At 38.4% G+C, this 22,936-nt stretch overlaps 1 long non-coding RNA gene across 1 annotated transcript in view; it reads right to left on the bottom strand.

The window, feature by feature from the left end:
- Window positions 1–2,662: 2,662 nt before the first annotated feature.
- Window positions 2,663–22,936, bottom strand: part of LOC148224632 (uncharacterized) — a 94,530-nt gene continuing 74,256 nt past the window's right edge. The window contains exons 3-4 of the long non-coding RNA XR_015800490.1: window positions 3,340–3,411; window positions 2,663–2,785 (exon numbers count right to left, since the gene is read on the bottom strand). This is a non-coding gene — a long non-coding RNA (uncharacterized LOC148224632). The remainder of the gene's footprint in view (window positions 2,786–3,339; window positions 3,412–22,936) is intronic.

Here is a 22,936-nt window from a genome sequence, read left to right on the forward strand (position 1 = left end):
TAGCAAGGCTATTTGCACTTTCAGATACATTACTTTTCCTTTTTGGTACTATAGATAGCTAAACCACTTACAGACCAGTAATAGAGTCCAGTCTGCTATTTCTTATTTAGTTTCATAAAACAGATCTTGTGCGTCATTTATTTTATAATAATCCGGTTTATTTATGCAAGAATGCTTCATTGAGATTCAAAACAAGTCGGTTAACAAAGCTTCAAGAACACATTGGCATTCACAAGGCTGTAATTTTATCTCAGTCTTCCTTTCAATTAAATATTGTTGGCAAAAGTCCAAGGTAGAGATCCACAGATCAATAAGAGCCAGGTCCTGCTTGCTTCACTCTCCAGCAGACACTGCCTAATGGAATTCATGGAATTATTTAACCAAGAACAGTGGATATTAATCAGCTATAAGGTATAGAGTCAAGACATGCCTCTGCCCCAGTTTTTAGTCACATTATAGGTCTTTATTGCATCAATGGGTACTGCAGCAGCCATCAGAAAAATTGTTTGCTTAAATCATTTCAGAGTCCCGTTATAAAATACAGCAGCCTTCAGCCATAAATTATAAAAGGCACCTAAAAATCATAAACATTTTTGGCAAAAAAAATTCAACCAAATGGTACCATAATTTTGCATCCCAAATTAATAACCTGTCATGCTTTACTTCTCCTCTACAAAACTTACTTCAATTTTGCAGAAGAGGAAAACAGTCTTTTGCTGCAAATTTCAGTTCAGGAAAGGACTTTCAAGTAAGTACTAAACACAAGGTTTGGTTTACTGATTTTTTTTTTTTTTACTCAGCAGCAAATACCCTCTCAAGGCTTAGGGTGTGCTCAAGCCCTGCAGGAGTCAATAAAGCATAAGCTGAGTACATTCTAGTGAAGTTAGGATGGATGCATCTGTATCAGAAACAGTTTAACTGTTTTCTCATGTATAAAAAGTCACCTTCCTAGTCTCTTTTCTTTGCTGAAGAAAGATGGTTTTCTATCACAGATAATTATTCAGCTAATAATAAGGAATTACCTAATACACGTTGCCAATTTCAATACAAGAAGCTTTGTGCTGCTGGACCATCCATCACCTTAAACTCTTTAAACCTTGGATTTTTCTGCAGCCACTGCTACCTGTTTGCACATGCCATTTGTATAAAGAATTTGCCATCAGGAAGAACAAATGACCTCTTTGATTAATGCTTTATTGACTAATCTGTTCAAGAGGCTTTTCCTTCACTAACAAGAGAGGTTATTCATGGGTTTCCAGATGTCTTTTCAGCAGTTACGGGAACTTCTGTCCTTGGCCACTGAGAAATCTTAAAATAATAAAGTTTGCCTACTTTTTGAAGAGAGGCTTACATTAAATGGCTAACCAGAAATACGCTGTCAAAGCCTGAGTGGATGCTGGGCTCTTCATTTGATCTTAGGCTAAAATAATTTGCTCTTTAAACAGGTTTTCTCAGCCTTCTCTCTCATATAGATAGAAATTAACTCCTGGACTTCCTGAACACATTCCGTGCAATAATCAATATACTGCCCTATCATTATTTTTGTGGTATTTTTCACTACAAAAGATTGTTTTCAAAAAAACATCAAGTTTTCTAAAGCCTATTAGCTAGCAAAAACCTTTTGACTTTAAACAGAATCTCAGTGGAATGTAGAAGGAAAAAAATACCAAGTTTCCAATCAGCACTGGCAGGTCTCTTCCGTTTGTGGGTGTGGGAAGTGGACAATGCAAAAGTGAGGGGACCAGATTAAGAAAATAATTATTTGAACACGATATATTTTGGCTTAAAAAAATAATTATTGACTTGGTCCCATTTTATTCTCCACCACTGAAATGGTGCTCTCAGGAAGCAGCCACTTCCCCTGCCCCGTTTCATACAGAACAGACAGTGATGTCTGGAGATTTTCTTTGCAAGTGACTGAACAATTATCAACACTTAGAAGACAATCCTGTCATCAGCTGCTACAGAGCCTCACTTGCAAGATGTTGGATTTCATTTGTGAAGTCCTTTTCACGACAAAGCCCATTTGAGATTAGAAAGTTAAATCTCTCAGAACTAACAACATGATGTGGTATCAACTCTTCTGATAAAACAACTTTGTGATTGTCGTTCCCTCCTCCACTTTATACTTATCAACTCCCTTGGGTGTTTGTAGTCACTAAGTTTCATTTTACGTACAAATAAAATTCCTCTGAATGTCATTGCCAAAACTCCAGATATTTGCCTACTGCATATATTCGAAGATGTTTGGTAGATCTAGCATCTTCTCAAGAGGAAATAGCTATATTTTTATTACAGAAGAGAACTCATTTACAGTTCAGAGCATGTGCAGCATACAAAAGATTTAAAATTGGTCCATGAGAACATAAGACCCACAAGCTGACAATAAGATATTCCAAAGACTACACTACTGAGCATGGAAATACATAAATTCATGAGTAGAACTGTTCTCAGTATTCATAATGAATATTTTGCCTCCTTTTCCTGACCTGGTTCAATTGCAATCTCAGCATTACTCTTCCTGGTTTAAGCACACACACCGGGACATAAGAGTGGATATAGATCTTTTCATCCTCGTTTCTGATCCATTTATCACACTTGTTATAAAAGAAAGCTTTTCCACTTCAGCTTCTAGCTTGCTCCTCTTGTCAGAATTGCCAGTACTTACTAGGTGTCCTTACTAGCTTACTTTCTGCAGTCCCACTGACTCCAGACTCCCCAGGGATGCAGGAAAATCTGGTGGCGGCAGCAGCACCAGCAGGGAACAAAGTTATAGTGTGCTCATCTTCAAAGACAAAAAAAAAAAAAAGGCATAAAACTCACTCTTTGGACTGCTGCCTACTCAAGCCAGCCTTAGTGAAACCACAAATACCTGAGCTATTTCAGACACCCAATTTCTTCCAGTTTCTTGTCTTTTCAATGAGCCAATGAGTGATAGAGCACCACAGCAAGCAACAGAACTGGATTGCCAGCATAAGGGAAATTAAACCTCATAAAGAGTTCCGTTATTTAAGTTACAGAAAAACATGATTTAAAGTTTGAATAAGTTAAGAACTAATTTCTGTTTTTAACCAGCTGTTTTCCCCTTGAGTGCAGAACCTACTTGGCAGCACCACACATCTGCTGGAGAGGGGCAGTCTTGCTGCTGCAGCAAATCAGAGGCCAATGGATTTCTGATCACAACTGCAAGTTTAATGTCCCTTTGTTCTGTGTTTTCATGCTAAAGATTTCTGCTGAGTGCAATGAAATACTTGGGGACTGAGCTGAACAAAACCTGATAGGTCTTTCTGAGATATCAAACCTCCCACATGTGGTGAGCAGACTTTCCAAAGGACTCACCTGGTCTACACTCGATCCTGTGCAGCTCTTCTCACCTGCACTGCTGCCAGCCACTAGGTGGGAATGTTCACCCTGCAGAGACAGAAGAAGCCCCAGCTGAAACCCCACATTCAAATAAATCCTCCCCTTTCTTACAGATGTGCAGCCGTGCAGAAGTGAATTTGTTTCCTTTCAGATCAACAATTTTTTATTTTAAACTATGCTCACTTTTATGCTAAGCACAGAGAAGCATTGTCACAGCATCTCACATGCATTTGCTGCTGTTTTTACCTTAGATCTGTAAACTATTCCAAAGCAACTCCACCCACTATAAATCAATTTCCTTCAGTGGAAGTTTCACAGGGAAGATACATATTGCATCACTCCAAGCTGATATAGTAGCATTTTCCTTTGTTTCTCTGATATTGGAAATAAGAAATGAGCTAGGAAAGGATGGGGATTTTATCCTCCCATCAGGTCTTATGATTTGCTCATAAAATGTTACATAGGAGTTAGCATGAAAAGCATACAGAAGAGTTCAGAGAAATCATGCACTGAATTTAATGGAGACAGAATATTCCTCTATGCATCCAAATCCTTCTGTGCACTGAAGAACTTATGAGCAAATGTGACATAAAAAGAGGGCAGCACAAAATTCATATGCTCCAAGAACTGCAGAGAATGAAAATGAACATGGAAATATTCTGAGCACAAGAATGAAAATTTAATGCTGAGCTTCTACTCCCAGCTATTTAATCACAGTATTTTTCTGATATTACAACTTCCCTTTGTCTTATACCTGTTTTGTGAAGTTGAACAAAAGAAGTAACTGCTGCAGTTGGTCACAATGTTCTTTTTTTTCTTGTCTTTCCCCTGAGGAGCTGAGGAACCAGGAACAAAAGAAGATAAAACTTTCTGATTTTGGAGTGGAAACAATTTAAATGAAGGTTTGTTACACAAACTAAGAGAGAAAAGACAAAGTTAAAGAACCTGGTTAAGCTATTTTAGGGTGGTCCCTCAAAGTAGAGTTATTCAGGGTTAGACCTGTGCATGACAGAGCAAAACCAGGACTCAGACTCTCTCACCACACTGCAGAGTGCCCTTCCCACAAAGTCAGCAGGACAGTCTCCCTTGCTCTGTGTGTTCAACTAATTAAATATTAAGAGGTTGAAAGGGGAAAATCTCCAAACAGCATGAGCAGAAGACAGACAGAACTTATCTGAGCCACACTTGCTGCAGAGATGAAAGCTTCAAATCACTGCTGAGAAATTAAATGGCAAACACTTCTGCTCGTTCTGGTCCCTTACTGGCAGCTCTTCAGAGCCCTGTGCAAACGTGTGCCACATCCTCACTGATGTTGCCTGCACTGGGGTCTGGTGTGGGAGAGCCCTGTGTAAAACTGCTTGCCCCATTAAAAACAAACCACTCTACTGGCTGCAATCGTCCCCTTGTAAAACAAAATCAATCCCCAGTCAGGCAGGAAGTTTGCTCAAATAGCAAACCTCACTCTTGGTTGCAAGTCTTGGATAGATTTGCATGAATTAGTGCAAATACTTTGGAAAAAGAGGGGAATAATTCATCTTACTTAGATAATTCATCAGAGAAGACAGCCACTGAAAGCAGTTGAAGATTGCAACACACAATATAATTTTATAGTTTTATTTCACCGCTAAAGCAATCTTTTTAAAGAGTAGTTAAGATAATTTGAATTCCAGATGAATAGAACTTCAGGACTTGGATTGTTTCCTGTATGGATAAACCAACATTTCAAAGGTCAGACTGCAGACTAATACAAAGCAAAGAAAGTTAATGGACCTGCAGCTACTTATACCAGGGCATAATTCAGTGTATTCGTGGGTTTTTTCCTCACATTTCCTCTCTGTCCCATTTGAAGAGAACTCAATAGCTAATTCCAAGATTTGAATTTGTTATATCTGTGCATTCTTAGCTTCTATCCAAGGCTACCCTTGAAGGATTCCTTGTCAGAGTCATGAGTTGCCCTTGACTGTACTTATTGCTGAACCCTCTGATAAGCTCTCAGTAATATTTTCATGGAAAATTGGATCAGACCTTATGAAAAGGAAATAACTTATTCCTTTTCCTCCATACATCTTCATTCCATTTTCCTCAAATAGCTGCAGAATGGCAGAAAGGTCTGGGAAATGTCCAGTGAAACAGCCTGGCAGCTGAGCCATGGCCTGAAACTGTGCTCCAATAACATCAAACAGGAATTATTCATGTAAGCACTTCTCATGCATTCATAGGTTGTGTTGCACAAACTATTTCACAGAAGCAGCCCTGCTAGCTAACACCAAGTCTGAATAGGCTCAAAAAGCCATCTTGGCCATCTGATCATAGAACTTTAGAATGGTTTGGGTCAGAAGAGACAAAGATCATCCAGTTCCAACCTCCTGCCATGGGCAGGGACAAGACCAGAGCAGGTTTCTCAAAGCCCCATCCAACCTGGCCTTGGACACTCCCAGGCATGAGCCAGCCTCAGCTTCTCTGGGTCAACACAGACCTTCATGATTTTAAGGAAGAACAAGTAGGAAGCCATGGAAAGAAGGAGCCCTCCCCTGCCTGGGCACTGTTGGACGCAGCTCTAGCAAAAGGAGCTGGCCACAGGCCAGCACTGTGCTCTGGAGAAAAGGTGTCCAACAACATCCTCAGGTGCCAGGACAGGAGTGCAGCTGGCAGAATGAGGGAAACACTGGTGCCAGCATGGACAGAGCTCACCAGGAGCCAGCAAAGGCTGCTCAGGGACTGGAGCTCTTGCCCTGAAGGAGAAGCTGAGGGAATGGGGGCTGTCCAGCCTGGAGAAGAGCTGCTTTCAGGGGAATCTTAAAGCAATCTACCAGTGCCCAAAGGAAGCCAACTTCTCACTGCAGTGCATGGCAGGAGGACAAGAGACAAAGGAGTGAGCTGAAACATGGGAAGTTGAGATCAGCCATAAGGAGAAAGTTTATCAAAGGAAGTATTTCCCAGTGGAGCAGTTTGCTCAGTACAAGTGTGAAGATTTTCAACACGTGTCTTGATAAACGTGCCCTGACCTCAGGACTGACCATGGCTTGAACAAGAAGCTGAATTAGATACCCCCACATGTCCCTTCCAGCTTGAATGACCCTGTCATCATATGAACTCACAACTTAGACACTTAATATCAAAGGAAATACTGAGGGAAAAGTCATCTTTTACACTGGTTGTGATGAAAACCCAGATAATATAATGGGAGTTTTCCTGCCTCAGAAGAACAAAAGGATTATGGCTCATTACAAGCCATCATTTTTAAGATGATGCAATTATTCCAAAAACTTTTAACAATAAAGGGACAAAAAACCATTTGAACACTAAGCAGCCATAAACCAACTATATATATGGATAGTTTAGTCAAACTGCTAAAGCGGTAGGAGAGATCCAAAGAGTTAGTGATGCAAAAAAAATCTGTAATTACTTGCTACACATAAATTAAAGAAAATTTAAGAATTCTCGAAGTCCTTTATAAACTTGAGATAAAAGATTTGAATGCATACGTTGTCATGTATCTATTTAAAGAGTTAGCTTCATCTCTAAGATAGTTCTGATAATGATTTAAGCAGGAAGGAACTTGGCTTCTTGCAAAGCCAATCTGATTGAAACGCTATGGTTTGGCACGATGATTTCTTTTTGATTCAAATAAATATGAATTTTTACTTACTAAGCAAGTAATGAGGATCACAAAGTTATTTTGACATTACAGACTTTTGTGAAACATGAATAAAGTCACTACTACTCATAGGGATTTTGATAGAGGATTTGAGAGACTTATGATCCCAGCAATGTTGCCAATATGACAAACTATTTTTTAGTTTAATAATGGAAATATACTCTAAATAAAGCATAACAGTTATACAGAAAAATATGTATTTTTACACTGTAATTAAGTCACCTTATACTGCCAAGCAAAGTAAGACATGTTAACCTTATTTTATTACCTCCTCCATATTCCAAGTATAAATTAAACTCCTAACAAGCAAGAATATTTCTTTAACAATTGAAATGTGACAGAGCAGAACCAATCTTGATGGGGAAAAAACTCCAACCCTTAAAAATAAAAAGCCAAACAACACATCCAAGACATTAAGTTTTGTTTCTAGGATCAGCCCCAGCAAGGAAATCTGCTCCAAGATACCTCCTCTGCCTGATGCCAAGAAATACATGGCTTGTGATGGGCATTTTTCAGTTTGAAAATGCAGTTGGGGGTTGTATTCTCAGTAATATAGTTCTGTCTGAGGAATACTTTAGAGTACAATAACCTCTGTGTCGTACTAGATCATTGGAAATGCTAAAATAATGGAACATTCCCTTAATGGAAAAGGCTACAGTCCTAGATTTCATCTAGTTTCTAAAATAATGCCCACAAAATAATTGGCCACCCAGAAATTTGTAGTTTATCCAGCACTGTAACTTTCCAGAGAGAGACCTTATAATTCCCTCCCACTTGGTCTTTTTTTTTTTAATATTTTCCTTCTTAAGTTCATTAATTGCTTGTAATTGACTACCATCAGATCCTCATTTGATCATCACCTTCATTGTTTATTTTCCTAGAATAATTCATCTCCCTAGATGAGAGAGCATGAGGCATTGTTAGTCATTTCCTCCTCTACCCATTATCCTGACTCATCTCTACACACTGGATTCAGCTGTGAACAATTTGAACCAAAGACTAAACCTGACATAAAAAGCTTAGGTTTTAAGTCAAGTCCCTACCAAGGCCAAGTTTACATATTGAAACATGAGATTTTCTCCAGAAGTAGAGATGTAAAGTAAAAACAGGGAAATGCCCCAAGTTTCCAGTTTCTGGATCCCAGGTCCTGAATTGTTCAGAAGCCTCAAGAAGAGCCATTGCAAGGTGTCTGTGTGGAGCCTCAAGCCCTTTAAGCAGCCTGTGCCATTTATTACTTTCTTAATAAAGCAGGGCTGAAGAGAGGGATTAAATCTCTTGATAACTCACCTGATATCTAAAACCCTTTCTGACATCAACTTTATCAGCAAACTTCGGAATGTTGGAAATTTTCCACAGTTACAATTTTTTTCTTCCCCCACAGTAATTGTAGGAAGTTTGATGAAACTTTAGTTTTTCCCTCGAGTTTCAGAGCACCAGATATGTAACGTGCAATGCCTTGCCTTCATTAAAGCCTCAAGGTGACCCTAAATTAAAATTCAAAGCAAACATTATCATGGGATATATACAGAATGAGCTGAATAAATGCTGACAAATTATAGGACAAAAAGTGAATAAAATGTCACTTGTCAGTGTCAGCCCTATGTCAGTGATGCTGTTTAGAGAACAGACCTGATTGAAACATCAGGCTAATCAAGTGACTGAGAAGATGACTCAGATAAGAAATATTTGTTATTTTTAACCAAATCAATTAAGGAGAAAGTTTGCCACAATTCACTCCTAAGAGATCTGCACAAAAACTGCTTTTAAAATGATACTGAGACCACTAAACCAGCAAAACCCAGCAACACTAATCATTACTATTAATTATTAATTGTTACTAATCAATACTAACACATTTCAAACTGTGATATGTTCTGCTCTTCATTCATGCCACTGTGTGCTGAGTGGGACTACCCCTCCTTCAAAGTTACAGAACATTAAAAAGATTTGAATGCTTTCTGTGGAAAAGAAAACCTTTTCACTCAGATTTATCTCCTACTTTTTAAGTAGCTCTTAAATGTCCACTTCAGGTGTTGATTTAAGTTCAAATACATTCTGTAATTTCTTACTGTCCTCATTTTGCTATATTGGCACATATTATCTGCCACCTCACTCTGCCCCTTTCTCCACTACAAAAAAGTTTGTGTCTGCCCTGCCATCTCTGGAGCTCCCCAGTGTCAAGCTGCCAAAGACTAGCATAAGAAAAACTTGTTCAAATAAATATGTTGGTTTTATAATTCTTAAATACAATAAATCAAACGGAAAACCAGGTGGAATACATTGAATTTACCTCCAGCACTTTGGGAGAATCCTTGGGTCTGCTGCCAGAGCTAAAACATACAAATTTTGTTTTGGATTACAATCTAAACCACATTCTGTGAGGAACAAACATTTTATTTTTGTTATAGCACCTTTCCAAGTACTCAGCCTCATCATCCACAAACTGAAATTCTGCTGTTTAAACAATAACTACCAGGACAAGCTGTCCAAGGAAAACAAGCCCATACCCATTTGAGAAGGTATTCCTGCTTACAAGAACTGCAGTGCCTGTTTCAGCTATACAAGTAAAAGTAGCAACATATAGCTGATGATTTTTTTTAAAATCTTGGTTTCATATATCAGACTGTGTTTATTCTCATCCTTTTTTTCCCCCCTTGGTTAAAGCAATGGGCTGAGATAAGCAGTCTAATGGTATAAGGTATTTACACAACATATACATAAAGCTCCATAGAATTGATGTATTTTTTATAATGAGCACCCAGGAGACTGAAGAAAAGCCAGTGACTCAACACCCAGCCTTTTGTCCATGGGCAGGAGGGATCTGACCTAAAATCCCTCAGCAGCTTGAGTTAGATGAGGAATAAAGGACATGGAAGCCTCAAGTTGAAGGCTGGGATGTGTTTTCTGGCCTCCAGGTGTTTAAGTGTTGCTTCCCACAACAGGGAACAAACTTACCTGTGGCAGTCATGAGGAAACCTGGGAGGTTGGGATGAACCTGGAATAAGGTGGAGGCAACACCATGACCTCCTTTGGACTGACCTCCTCCTGCACTGCAGAAGCTGACCCAGGAATTTAGGCACATCAAGGGATTTTCTTCCTGCTGGAAGCATAGGACGATATTATCAAGTTCAGGAAAAGGTAAATGGATTTGGGGAGGCAGAAGCCTGTCAGGAACTCGATGCCAGAGCTGGGGATCTTACTGTGGGGAAAAAACAGGGAATGCAAAAAAGCACAGAAACTTCCCTCAAGTAAAGTTTTGGTGAGTGATATTTTAAGGAGTTTGGAGGTCTGGCCAGCAGCAGTTACCTGCTGGTGCCATGTGCTGCTTCTCTAACACTTCTGATGGCTCAAGCTGCTTTTCCTCCTGCTGCTGCCACAGAAGGGTCTGTGTGAGCAGCTGGCACAGAACAGAGCCCCTGCTCGTAGAAGATGCTACAGCTCTAATCTGGCTGCACTGTCAATTACTCTGACCTCCAAAGAGAACATGTCATGCATTAACTGATGTCCTGTAAACTATTTCCTTGCCTCTTCCATCCTGGTTGTGTCTAGGCAGGTACATCAAGCCTGCAGATTATGCATTGTGGAAATATCTCTGAATGCTTTGAAATGCTCCAGAAATAAAGGCAGACACGCTTTACCTGCCATGATGCCACACTCCTGCTGTATTTACACTCAGCCTCTCTCTCCATCTTCAGATCACAGAAGGAAGACAGATCCCAGTGAGGGGAAATTATAAATACACTTTTTTACTGAGTCATTGTAGTACATTTTACCTGTGGTTTTAATCTATAAATTTTACTCCACTGTTAAATGTTCAAACCACACTCAGATTTGGTTGTATGTGCTTGGAAGTGTTCTTTGTTTTTCTCCTCCTGTCTCCTTCTCCCAAGAGCTAACTGAACACAAGATAAATAACAGCAGTATTATTTATGTCTTTCAGTGGCAAATATACAGACAAACCCTACCCTGTGCTATAAAAAATGGAAATTAGAAGGTCATCTCTTCCACATTGCAATAATGCAGAGAGACCTTTTGTCTTCACAGGAATTTGATGTTCTGAAATGGATTTTAAGTGTAATGTCTTGATGCACTAAACCTATGACATGGTGCTCAAAGAAAATAAACATTTATTTTATAGCTCAGTCGTCCTGTTTGCTTGCTATTACTATGCTGAAAGAGTAATTGGGGGGTTTTCTACTCACAGTCTGCATGGATTTCTTGAGTAAAATAACATTATAAACCCTATTAGGTTGACTAACAGCTCCATTAAAAAGAAGCTAAGGATCCTACTTCAAATTATGAATTACTAATTAAATTATTATTTAAAATAATAAAGTATAATAATATAATATTCATTACTAATATTATTATAATAGAATGCTAATAATTGAATTATTATTAAAAATATGAATTACTAGTGAATTAACTAGTTGGGCTGGCAAGTAGCTGCAAGAAGGAAACCAGCCCAAATCAGCTGCAAGTACCTCTGCTGAGCCACTGTGACCTACCTGCCCCAGGCAGCAACTACTGGCCTGAGATGGCAAATAGAAGAGGTTAATTTCTGCTTTTGGAGTAGACTCAGGGATAACACACATATCCATATCCCTTGAAAGCAACTTTGCTCAAGAAATTCACACAAATCAGACTTCCACTATGATAAGAGAGTTGGAAAGGTTTGTTCCATTTTTGTTTTTTGGGTTTTTTTTAACAACGGGGGGAAAAAAAAAAAAACTCAAAACTTATCAGCTGTCCCCATAAGTTTCCAGGAAAGGGGTTCTAGTTGTAAAGTCAAACACCAGATTAAACAGATTAGTTTTGCACTGCAGAGAAAGCCTGTAGTAGAGGAGAAAGCCAGGAGTTGACCCAATCCATGCTTCAAAGCACCACACTCCCCCACCTGCAAACTTTTCCTCTATTTTCTATTGCACAGCCTGTTTTGGCACAGACCCTTCTCTGCAATCACAAACTACATCCCAAAATAACCAACATTTGCACCACAGTCAACAGTCTAACTCTGAAGCTTCATCTGTTGCTTTTTGCTTCCTAAGATTATTAAAAAAAAAAAAAAAAAGGCAAAATGTTGGAAGTTCTCCCCCTCTGAACGTACTGCACATTTTTTTCTGTTTATGTTGCTTGCTAAATATTTTGGCCCAACTTAGAATAGATTAGAGACCTCCAGATTCCAAAATAGCAAATATTACTTGGCAAAGTATTTTTTTTCTCTACCCTCCTTGGGTAAAGAAAAATATTGAATACTCCTGAGTTTGGTAGTTTAAGAGGTTATTTTCTAGGGAAGTGTAAAAGTATTTTTTTGTGTGTATGTCTTAATAGAATGCACACAACTTTAACCATGAAAGCTCAAGGGCTTTTTGGAGCAATTCTTGCATGGTTACCAAGAACTGAAATGTAGATAATGCAGAAAAACCCCTTTTTTTTTGTTAGAGACTGGAATCTATTAAATTTCAATTTTCCATGCATTCTGGTTTAAGCAGCTTGTACCACAGGGAGCCAAACGTGTTTGGCTTGGCACTTCAGTCCCAGAAGCTGCAGAACAGATAAGGAAGAGAGCCAGAGGGAAAATCTGTGTGCAGACACACATAAAACACTGATTCCTTTCATGAACAGGTAGCAATCTGTGTTATTAAATACACATTTCTTCTTACTTTGTCGCAGTAACTCATCTCAAGAGATGTTTTTGAACCACAGCCAGAGCTGTGTAGCAATAGAATAGTTTGTAACACCAAAGAATAAAGAGCTGATAATAGAAGCTGTTGACAGCCTCTGCCCCCCATCACAGTATCTTATATTTTCATACTCCCTTCTTGCACTTTTAATCACATCACTTGAAAGGACTCACAGAAAACCTGTGTTCTGTTAATCATCTCTCACTTCCAAGCAGGAAAGAAGCTCCACAGCCACCAGCAGCTATAAAACACCTCAGATTTTACTGTAAAACTTGTTTGTGTAATTGACCATCTCCAAGGAATTGCACGTGTGCAGGCACAGCATCAGATTGAAATGATTGAAGTGTCTGTATTTTACATGTCTTTTTTTCCTCTTACACCATTAAGTCTTCTGATGCTATTATTTAAAAAAAAAAAAAAAAAAAAGACTGGCTTATTTGATATTAATGAACATAAAATTTTCCAGCATACAGTTGGAATAAACAGCATCCCTGTATTGTAATTCAGTGGCAGTCCCCATTTCACCTTACCACAGTGACAAGGTGAGGGTCAAGGGACCTTTTCTTATAAGAAATATATTGAAAATTTACAGAAAAATACATAATCATTAGGTTAGGCAATACTGTATTTGCAAAACAGATTTATGTTTCAGACAGTCCCTAACAAAACACAAGCAGAAATACAAACAAATCTTTATGCAAGCACCCGAATATGGACATTATACACATATATAAAACAAATGCACTGCTGGCTGGTGGATGAGTAGAGAATTGAACTACTTAATTTGTCTTTTGTGGGAGCATAATGGACATCCTGTGGATTAGGATATTTAGGTAACCTCACACCCCAAGCCTTTCAGCTCAATGATTTGAGGAGAATAATGTACTACTGGAGACACGTGTTGCAAAGTGTCCATTTATCAAACAAACAGGCATCCTGTCAGAGTATTTCTATTCCCCTCCTGACATAGCTGCAGGTAATTTTACAGAGGGAAATGTCAGTAGAAGGAAAACACCCAATTAGGAGAGAACTTTAAGGCAGGGCAGAGGGTAACAAACAAGGGCAGGAGCACAAAGCTCACAACTTTAGTAAGATACTAGGAGAAGCTACAAAACCTAACAAGAGGAAATAACCTATTTGATTAAAACTCCCATGAATAAGTGAAAGAGATACTCTCTTCTGGAAGGGGTTAGAGAGAGAATTGTTTTCCAGAGCTGTCCTGAAATACTATTCCAGCTAACGACAAGTAATGATGCTACTGAAAATGAATCAAATAATTGCAAATTACTCTTTTCAGTAAGCTTATAGAAACTCAGCAGGGCATTTTTGAAGGCACTAAAACGAATGCCATGACTAGGCTTATTCTCCACTAATTTACATGCATTCATTCATGAAATTATTTCATTATAGTCCTGTTGTATATGCAGTCAAGGCTTTTTTTTTTTTGTATCATCATGTCACTTGCCACAAATTGAGACTCCATGAGACATTCAAATACCCCAAAACTGAACAAAAATTTGCTAGCAAGCAAGTTTGCTTCCTCTTTCACAGGAAATATAATTGACTGAAAACATTAGTGTTACATTTAAGAGGAGGCAATTATTTGAACTGATGTATTTCACAATACAAAGCCAGAAATACACTATGTACTATTAGAATATCTTTAATTCATCTCCAATAAAGTAAAATATTTTTCCTATAACTCTACGGTGGATTTTCATTAATTCATGGAAAGTACCATCATTAAAACGTTGCAAGACTTAAAATGGAAAAATTAGTTTCAAATATGTCTCTGTATTTGTGCTAAGGAAAAGTAGAACAAAACCATCTTTCACTGGTCATCATTAAAGGCTGCCAGTTTGCTTGGTGTGGTGATGTGATATAAAGTGATTTTAGTTACAGGTCACAAGACAGACCTACCACCAAACACATACATAAAAAGAAAAGCTGGTAGAAAGACAAAGATATTCTTAGAAAAGTATCTTGTGTTTAAGTAGTGAAAGTTTTCAGAACAACTACCTCGGAGAAACTCAAGTTTTAATAGTTAATTTGAAATATCTGTAACATCATGCAAAACCAACCTCTTTTATCAGAGGATAATCACTCAAGAACTGACATAAATTCAACTAAGTAATGATACTATGCAAGATCTTCACTTTTCTTTTTCTAAAGTCTGTTTCTCTATTCATGTCAATGAACAGGGTCCAGTAACCCTGCCCTTTGTTCCTTGGATCAGATACCTCATGAGACACTTCTGAGTTTTGCCCATGGAAAGTTCAATACCTACAACTCCAGTCCTGATCACCATTTCTGAGGGGTTTTTCTGACTGCACAGAAAGGCTGCAAAATCAGGATGGTACATTTTATTTGGTGTATCCAGAGACTAAGTTATTCAAGAGAGCAACTATTAAAAAAAATTATTTTCTACCCTTACAAAAAGGATTATCTCATTTCTGGATTTAAGTATTTTTTTTAAGTGCTTGTCTAAGAATTGTTACACCAAGACAGCAAATAATGTTTCATTTCTACAAGTTTCTACCACTTATTCTGGCATTTGTGTTTCCAGAACTGGCATTCTCTGTAGTGACCAATTTAAGAATAAAAAAGGTGCAAGAAAATGTGGTTAAACTTTTCCACTTTAGAGAATTATAGAAATTTTCCAAAGCAAGTCTTGGATTCCACCATCACTTCTGGATTAACTCTTTTCTAATTTCTATGGTGTTATACAGGGCCTTTGTGCAGCCTATGAGACAAATGCAGAGATAAAAAATTTGAGAGTTGGGAAGCCATCCAAAGCTAACTAAATATGAGTGGAACTGTTACCTTCCCAGGTGGATATGATTTGCCATAGATGGTTTTGGAATTGCTGTAATTACTGCAAATTTTTTTTCACATTACATTCTCGACTAGGCTGTTTGCTTGCAATCTTTTGTAATTTTCAATATACAGAGCCTGCTTTAGTTAAAAACAATAATAGTATTTTACAAAAAAGGTAAGAGCCTCAAATCAGCAAGTGCCAAATCTGCAGCTTAGAGATAAATTAGACATTTATCTTTGCTTAGAAAGGAGGTGGGTTTTATTTTCCTCCCACAATCTGACTTAAATCTTTGAAGACTTAAAAAAATGTAGTCAAACTCTTAAACTCCACAACCATGAAGCCACGGTCTTGACCATATTAGAATGTAAGACATAAAGGGTGTACACTGTAAGAGCAGCCAGACTTGAGGGAAATAGCTGAAACATAAATCTACTTTAAGTTTCCAGGTTGCAGAAGGTATTCAAGTGGAGTAGCAAAGGGAGGCCACAGGCTCAGACAGATTGCACAACAAATGACTCTTATACCATATAATTTCACACAGCTAGGACTGGCAAAAAATAGTTGTATATTAGCCTGTCCTACAGAGCAAAAACAAGAGAGATTGCAGCTTTACCACTCTAGCCACTCAAACTGATTTACCCTTTGAGCTGACTGTATTCTGGGCCAGGGGAATGTCCTGAATGGTCAATTTTGATTTAAATAGGAGGAAAGAGATAATTACCCTGCCCAGCTAGACCTGAACAACTCAAAGTTTTAATATCTTCAAAAACAAGTGCCATGCAACAAAGTTACTTCCTTCTGGTAAGAGGAGAATCAAGCTGTTTAAGCCATGGTAAAAATCAACTTTCAATTTCATTACCTGGATGGTAGCAGTCACAAAGTAGAAGACAATTACATAGAACACCAGAAAAGTACAACGACTATCAAGTGTGCAAAAGTATTTTTGGAAGGATTATCTCTCCATTTTTATAATTCAACAACATTTGAAATAAGCACGTAAGGTTGGCTTTCCATTAAGAAGCTTGCTTCAGGTTTTGTATTTTTCACATCAGCAGAGTAAAAACTACAACTGGCTACAGATTTTGTTATAAATTAAAACATAACCAACAGATTCAGAGACTAATTTTTTTGTTCAGAATGAAATATATGGCGGGGTACTGTTTGTCTTGCACTAAGTGACCCGTGGAAACTTTTTGACATTTCTTAAACAGTTCCTGCCCAGGAACACAGGAACATCTTGGACTTGTATGGAGAAGGGAGTCAATACAAATCCAGCCTGCTTGTCAAGTGAGGGATTTTATTGGCTGGATGCCTTGGAGAGCAGCCAAGGTGAGCCCTACATTTCCACTTTACTCAGAGATGCTGCCACCCGAGTGCAGACCCTACAGGCACCAGAGATGTGTGAACATGCTCTGCTTTGTTGGTTTGCTGCTTACCTGGCAACAGGAGGAGCACAGAGGGTTCATTCCAACAGATTCCAACCTGAACATTCTAAAACAATCCCTGCCTCTCCCAGCAGAAAACAGAGCATCATGATAGAGAAAAGTAATAAACACAGATAATGCAAAAGAATCAGTCAAGACTGCCTCTCATTAAATGCTCTGTTTGCAGGCAGTTTTCCTAATTATAAGGCCTATGTATGATCAACATTGCCCTTAAACATTTATTTCTGTCTGCTGTTTCTATTCTTGTTGGTTTATCTGCACTAGTCCCAAAAGAAATGCAAGCATGATTCAAGTTCCATGAATGACGAGTCAAACAATGTCTGCAGACCCTCTGCAGGTCTTCCCCTGCTGACAAGAGAAGCTCTCAGTACGAGCCAGGATGTTAAAAACCACCAGAGGATCCCATCAGAAGGAACACCTCCCCAGAGACTCTCATTTGGAGGCTGGTTCCTTGTTTCTGGCACTCAGACTTGTCCTTGGTGACAGAGGCAGAGCACTGACACCCTCTGAACACCAACAATTGCATTTCCCACTGCACACCTCTGCTCCCCTCATTACTGAGAGAGCACAGGATGCCAGGAGCCATCCTCCATCACCTCCTGCTATAAAGACATTATCTGCCTGCAATTACATTACTAATTCAAGGCAAAGCAGGTGGTAGCTTGGAAGTTAATGAGAACGGAACACAAGCAATGTTTTGTTTTCAGATTAAGAATTCCCTAGAGAAATGACAACTTTGTAAAATCATTTGCAAAGCCGGGCTCTGCAGCAGCAGCCCAAAACCTGAGCAGAGTTATATTACCTTTGCTGGGATTATTCCCACAGAGCACTAGTTCAAACAGCAATCAAATAATCTAAAGATAAATGCAAGGGGAGTCTTCATACATCAAATAAAAATGAGATCCTGGGAAATAATAGCTGTTAAATAAGTTTTACAAGATGAAAATGAGGAAGGAACCTTATCCTACAGCAGCTATACCTGAGTTTTTTCTCATTAATACTTTGGTTTGTTGTGCCTTTCACAAGGTCATCTTCTCAGTGCTTTAATTTCTTTCTTGCTGGGCTTAAAAAAAGCTCATTTTTGCAGACCTCTTGTATCTGTTGATTACACAGATTTTGAGCCTTCAACAGAAGTTGTTTCTCAAGATGGTATCAAACTACCCCAGATAACAAAATATCAAAAGCCGTTTTAAAAGACAGAAGTTGCACTGTACCTTTACACTGTGGGACCAAACATGTTATTGAACTAAGCATGTAATTCTTTATACGTGCATGACCCAAGAAACTCCAGAATTAATACATCTCTCACTTCAGAATAATTTTACCATTATTAGAGTCTGCCCTGAATATCCAGAATTTTGGTTTCTCAGTTTTTTAAAGGAGTGAGCCTTTCCGCCAAGAAAAAATTCCACCACTGGGATGTATATAAAAATCAGACAGCAAAAGAAATGAACCTCAGTTTAATAGAACAGCTAACAAAAACAAAACCACACCAATACACTAAATTAATCCTGGAGAATAACTCAAGTTATTTCAAGATTATTTACTTTTCCTGGGGCTTTTTTTCCCTTGTGCTTACCTTGTGGGCTATTTATTATTCAGGGTAGGAGGGAGATAAATTAACTTCTATTTTGAGAAGGGCTTTGATTGCAATGAAGTACAAATTAATGGTTTAATTGACTTATTGCAAGCCAATATCAACATTATTACAACAAAATTCCAGCTCAAGAAATAAAACTCGGTAAAACGTTTTCAAAGAGGAAATATAGATAAGCAGAAAACAGCTGTTAAAACTACAAAGATGCTATATTAAAGTCAAATCTTACTTCTTGGACAGTGTTAAAATAGCTATGATAAGTCACAGGTACAAAGACCTCAGTTTTACAGCTCCTTGGAAAAATGGTTTCTCTGTAAGCATAACACAGACAAATCACATCCTTCATTCACCCTAAAATGACCTGGAATACACGAGGTGCCTACTGAATTACAGCATTCTGTAATGCTTCCCCAGAACTTCAGCCACGTGCTCCTTCCAAACCAGGCTAAAAACAATTCTGACCTGGCAACATGGATGGATCCTGCCCACAGGTTTGTGTTTTAAATTGAAACCCCTAGCAAAGCTTGTATTAACCCATTTTCAAAACTACATGAAACAGAATTTTCCTTCAGAGGTTGCTACCTACAGGGAGAATGCCATCCACTGATCCTACTGGTGCATTTCGACCTGTAGCAGAGAGAGTTTCACACAATACACATAGTTAATATAAGGACTAATACTGAGTAAAAAACCCAACTTCTGATATTAAAAAAAAAATTTGAGATTGCGCTGTAATTTTGGTTGGCTTTAAAATCTGGTACAATTATTACTCTCCAGCTAAACACAATTACTGAAGACCCTCTATTTAGAACAGTCAGTTCTTGTGTGCAACTGCCAGCTGACCTGATCAAACATGATATTAAATATCCTATTTATATGCCAAGGAAAGGAGAGTAGCAGAACTTTCATGTTCTAGGGCTTTAGACACTGAAATAAAGCAAAAGTGGCTGCAGTGAAAGGCTGTGATAGAGAATATCCTGTGTCAGTAGAAACAGAAATCTCTAAGAAGTGCTACTGCCATTCCCAATGCATGCATTTAAGTTTGGCACAAGGTTCCAGCATTTTCCCTGGATTAGATGCAGATGTGTTCCACATGTGGATGCTCCTCACACCCTTCCCCAGCTGCTTACTGCTCCTCATCTTGTATGAAAAAAACCAAATAATGCCCTTAGAAAAAACTCCTGGTGGTTACAGCTCATAAACATGATATCTACTTCTCCAAGACTCTTACCTGATATCTATTCACACACACAACACAATAGAAGACAACTGTGATATACAAAACCAGAAAAAGTTGTTCTTTTTGATGTTTATAATTCCAGAACCAGAACAATCTAAGTTACATTCAGCAAACCTGTGGGCCGCCTACAGGCCCACATAATTTCTTCACAATTATTAATCCTTGAGGTTGGAAAGGTATCAAGGTGCCATCAAGGCAAGCAGGCTCCTTCTAGTCCCACATCCCAGCACTTGAGTTCCTTGACTCCTTTTGCTTCCTTATCTCAAACTTGTCAGCACTGCAAGGTCCTGTTATGCTGATAAAGGGCACACAGTGCACAGAAAGTTCCTAGAGTTTTCTCCTTCCTGTTGTACTGTCAGTCTTTTTCTCCCACTGTTTATTTATTCCATGATTCATGCTATCCTCAGATGTAAATAGTCATAGAGAGCAGAAGGCCTATATCTATGTCACAGAGCACATTAAATGCACACAACAGCACCCAACATCAGAAAAAAAGATGGATGCTCTCTAATTTTCCAATCTAATCCACACTTAAACAGAAAAACTACAATTTGTCATGAAATCTAACAGCACAATCTCTCCCCATTTTACTCACAAAATGTCACTGAATTCCGAGGCACTGCTCTGCACTTCAGATTTTGAAGCTAAAGACCCAAAATAACTTTGCTCCAAAATCTCTGTGAAAAAAGTCTTTCTGTTCAGGCAGTGAAAAGAGATTCTCAGAAGATGCTGCAAACTTCATGATGTTAAGCCTTTCAGAGAAGGAGATTTAACTGTGGCCTTCTTGTCCCAGTAACTTCAGTTAATGTTGTTGTCTAGAGACTGCACATGATGCAGCTCTGCTTGCCACAAACCTTGTGTTGTGCCATTATCCTACAGACTGCTCTCTCAGACACAAACTGGAACAGGCTGTCAAATATATAGAATTTAATCTATTCCATCTGTATTGATAAAATGCTATCCTAGTTTAAAAATAGGAACTAAGTGCAGGCAGGGCCAAAATGGGAAACTAATGATGAGAAGAGAAACAACTGAACAAAAGGTGCTCAGGACCTGCTGATGTTCACACCATTGTTCCACTCCCCCAGAATCAGATTCTGCTGTGAGTCAAGGACAATTTGGGAAGGTGTAGCTCTCTTCTGGCACTCTCTCACACTAAATCAGTGAAGGGATCACTTCAAAGGACTGCAAAAAGTGTAAAGTTAGAGTAGCTGGACATTAGCTGTTCCTCATGAATCATTAGGAAACAGATATTTCCCACAGCACTTTCGGAGGCTCTCTCATTTTGAACCTACCCCTGCATGAACAGGTTTCAGCTCAATTCCCAGTTCAAGTGATAAAATCTTTTCAATACCTCATTAAGACAGCTCAACTCAGATCTCAAACCCCCTTTGTTGTACTTTAGGTCACATTTCAAACATTATAATGCCAGTTTCCAATCACTGAAGTAATGGTTTCAGCAATTTGATCAATAAGGGGGTGATATTGTGTTGAAGACAACTGGTTCTCTAGTCCATCCTTTTTCACCCTTTTAGAGTGTATTGCAAAAAGATGACAAAAATTTACTGCTGTAACTTGAAAGCAGGTGGCTGATCATTATGTGAAGCAGGTCTTGAAAGTAATTCAGTTGAAGTCCCACACTATCCAAAAATATCAAGTATCCCATTTGTTCCACAAAAGGAAAGCATTTTTAATTTTAACAGTACCAATCAAATTACATCCTTCACGGATTTACTTTGTGTTCACACTTCTAATTAGCCAGAAACTTTTTTTTTAATAAAATCATCATTATGCAAATAAAAGATGTCACTCTGTCATATCCTTGCATTGACTTCAACAAATCCTCAAAGGTACATCATTATTATTTCAAGCATGTTTTGAAGATTTCTCACTTTCTGAACTTGTTCCTTACCAGTTAATCAGTAAAAAACAGTCTCAAGAACATGATGAAATGAAGTTTAGGAAAAAATCTCCTAATAACAACATTATTCATTAATAGCTCCAGGTTAAAAACATTCTAAGACTTAATATTAATTATTTTTGCCACTTGAAACTGCCGAGAGGCAATTAAATCCTAAGTTATTTCTTGTCTCTTCAGCAAACAAGGAGCCCTGATTTCTGCTGATCCCACAAGACACATCATACCTGTGGACAATTAGGAGTGTCATTAATTACACTGCTGCTGGCAGAGACTGGTTAGTTGTCTGGAAGTGGGTTTTTGGTTTTTTTTTTCTGAGCTGCAAATATCCATTCACATTTTGGAGCAGTCCCTTGGGCCTTTAATGACATCTATTTAGTATTACAGGAAATTCAATTGTCATAATCGGGCTACTCTACCCAAAATTGTTCACGGACAACAACCACTATTCATCTTGTGAAGGAAATACAAAAAAGACCAAGAGGACAGTTCTTTGACACATTACCTGCTACAGGGAGTGCCACAAAAGGAAATTAAGTCTCTTAAAAAGAGATGAAAAATATCATCTGATTGAAAAGTGCAGCTCATATGCCTAACAAATGAGAAATTTAACAATTATACTTAGCCTACGCTGTCATTGATTTTTCTACAAGAATGAAAATGGCAACGTGCATGTTGTCAAATTTCCTCTGGTATGGCTCAAGATGAAACAGGAAAAACTCATTCAGACAGCAAAAAAAAAAATAAAAATCATGTGTGTAATGTAGGGGTCTGGTTCACAGGGCAAAGCTACTCCAGGCAAACTCACACCACTAATAACTACTATCAGGGTTATTTACATGCTGAAATTGTCTTATTTTGTTCCAAAAAGCTTTTATTAGAAGCCAGATTTCATCATAAAAACATGAGAAAATGACCAACTCGTGGCTGGTGGCACAGAGGTGGCCAGGTCTCACCAGTTTACACACAGTGATGTTCTGTGGGAACTGCAGGGAAAACTGCTTTAGAAAGCAATTCCTCCTGAGCCCGTGTAAATGTGAACAGCACAAAAATCTGCACTCTGAGAACACATTTGGAACACAGCTAATCAAAACCTCAACACACATTGCTCTCTGCTGTCACTAAAATGAGGCAGGCCAAACAGCAAACCATCTTGCACAACCAGTTGCTTAAAGAAGACACAAATTACAGAGCATATGCTGCTTTTCCAACA

This window comes from Sturnus vulgaris, chromosome 2 (genome assembly GCF_052056855.1).
Source record: "Sturnus vulgaris isolate bStuVul1 chromosome 2, bStuVul1.hap1, whole genome shotgun sequence".
Classification (NCBI taxonomy): Eukaryota; Metazoa; Chordata; class Aves; order Passeriformes; family Sturnidae; genus Sturnus; species Sturnus vulgaris.